The following is a 2,722-nucleotide window of genomic DNA, read 5'->3' as shown; positions in this document are numbered from 1 at the left end:
ATAAAGAGTTTGAGAGATGATGACTCAGAGAAGATGTTACGTGTAAATTAGTATGCAAAGGATCATTAATATCTGAGGCTATCACTAATTAAAAATACACTGAAATCCCCTAACCCTAGTTCTTCTCTCTACTTCCCCCGCCCCCCCCAACCCCCATCATGCCTCTTTGGATTTGCCCAGACCATACAACCCACTGGCTGGACATCGTTCAGGTGCTTTTTGGAAACTTCCAACTCTTAGAGCTGGGAAGGACTTCACATTTACACAGAACTTGAAGATTTGTAAGCAGCTAGGCAAATCAATGGATAAAGAGTCCAGCTTGGAGTCAGGAAGACCTGAGTTCAAATCTGACCTCAGACACTTACTAGCTCTATGACCCTAAGTCACTTAAACCCTGTCTGCCTCAGTTTCTTCAGCTGTAAAAGGAAATGGTGAACTACTCCAATATCTTTGCCAAGAAAACTCTAATTGGGGTCATGAAGAGTCGACTGTGATGGATCAAAAATTAAGATTTACAGAGCACTTTCTCACAACATTTCTGAGAATATAAGTTGGATGTAAGTTCCTTGAGGGTAGGGACCATTCCTTGTTTTTTTTTTTTTTTTTTGCATCCTTCAACACTGGTTTCAGTACCTTGCCCATATAAGATTAAGGGGCATGTCTGAGGTCCCACAGCCAGAAAATGATGTAGGCAAGACAAGGGTCCTTGATTCCATTTTGGGGCTGGTGGTGGTAGTGATGGTGGACCTGTGATTTCATCATAGATTTGGAGATCCCCATGGTAGGGAAACTACCTATGGAGGCCAGTTGATATCTTCTCTGCAATTCATAGTCAGAGAGTTTCTTGGGGACACTGAACGGATAAATGACATGCCTAAGGTCACATAGCCAATAAATAACCAGTATGTGTTAGAGATTATTTCTTAACTTAAAATTAAGGTTGTCATCATTATCATCATCATCATTACTGATAACAATATTAGTGATTAATTAATTAATAGCTGAACTTTACATAGAATTTTAAGGTACTTTACAAAGAGCTTTTCTCACTTGGTCTCCTCAACAACCCTGTGTGGAGGGTATTACTATAATTAGCTCCATTTTACAGGTGAGAAAACTGAAGTTTAGAGATAAAATGACTTGCTCATATTGACACAACTAATAAAGGTTAGAAGCAGGATGTGAACTCATCATGTCTTACCCTGTCCCAGGTTCAATGGTCATATAACTAGGTAGGTACTCATGGATTGTGTGGGGGAGGGAGAGAACCTGTTTCCTGTTTCCAGAGGAAGGACAATACATTTATATTACCTAGATAAGTTTTTTTCTTTTTTGGGGAGAGGCAATTAGGGTTAAGTGACTTGCCCAGGGTCACACAACTAGTAAATATCTGAGGCTGGATTTGAACTCAGGACCTCCTGATCCCAGGATGGGTACTCTATCCACAAAATCACCTAGCCACCCCCTACATAAGGTTTAAAAATTATACACATCCCTCTAACTCTGGCCCTGTGAAAAATAAAGGGAATTTTTGATGAAGGCAGTTTTCTAAATTGTGGTACAGTGCTACTGTCCATCAAATTCTAGGTCTGGCATCTAGTAAGGACTTAAAAAATGCTTGTTGTCTTCCTTGAGCTTTCGCTGCAATGCAAGCCGCTTGATTTATCACAAGCCAAACACCTTTGTTCAGTGGAAAGTGGGATTCCCTGCCTGGTATGTTGTGTTTTAGGCAGTTCCTACCTTGGCTACCCATGATTCTGCTTCAGTACTAATTCCAGAGTCACCTGAGCCAATAATAAAAAGAATGGACATTTATGTACCAATCTAAGGTTTTAAGATGCTCTAACAGACATCCCATTTGATCCTCAAAGCAAGTCTATTAGGGAGGTCCTGTAGGTATTTTTGTCCCTAGTTACAGAAGAAGAAACTCAGACTTAGAGAGGCTTAAGGGACATGCCCATGGTCTAATCACTATTGTTGCAGACAGCATTCAAAGCCAGCTCTCTCTCTACTCTAACTCTAACATATATTCCATTACTCTGAGTTTTGCCAGTTATCATTTGGGACAGAAGGGAAGGAATGAAATTCTCTCTGAAATGAGAGCTCTTTCTAAACAGTGTCAGAATGGGAGAGAGCAGGTAGCTCAAGGTTGTGGATCAAAACTATCTCATCAGTCCTATAGCTCAGCAAGGACAGTGAATCTTTCAAATTCTCCCCCTCCCCTCCATATTCTTGTCCCTATACCTGGCTATGACCTGGGTTATTATTCCCTTTTTTAAAGAATCAAAGCATTTAGATTTAGAAGAGAATTTAGACCTCATTTAGTCTACTCAACCCCCATTTTACAAATGAGGAAATGGAGGACCAGAGACTTTATTCATTTCCCTTTTAACTCCACCTTTACCAAGGTCCTGTTGATTACTGATTCAGGCTTACCCTTATTATCTCAGTCCTAAGCACCTGAGAGTCCTGTTGCTGTACCATTCATGTGTCCCTATACTTTCTCAAAATGTTTATACTTCTACCTGGTCTCGTTTTTCCCCATCGAATGCTCCTGGGCGGTACCTCCTTTGTTTATTTGGTTACCATCACCATTGACCTTTTAATGTCCCATTTCAGTTGGTCCAAACCCAGCAGGTGCCTGAGAGAGTAAGCCAGAGACCAATCCTTTAAATGGGAATGAGATATGATTCAGAGTCACATCAGCTCCATCTTCAACCTT

Source organism: Notamacropus eugenii, chromosome 1 (assembly GCF_028372415.1).
Source record: "Notamacropus eugenii isolate mMacEug1 chromosome 1, mMacEug1.pri_v2, whole genome shotgun sequence".
In the NCBI taxonomy this organism is placed as follows: domain Eukaryota; kingdom Metazoa; phylum Chordata; class Mammalia; order Diprotodontia; family Macropodidae; genus Notamacropus; species Notamacropus eugenii.
Note: the sequence above shows the minus strand (reverse complement) of the source record.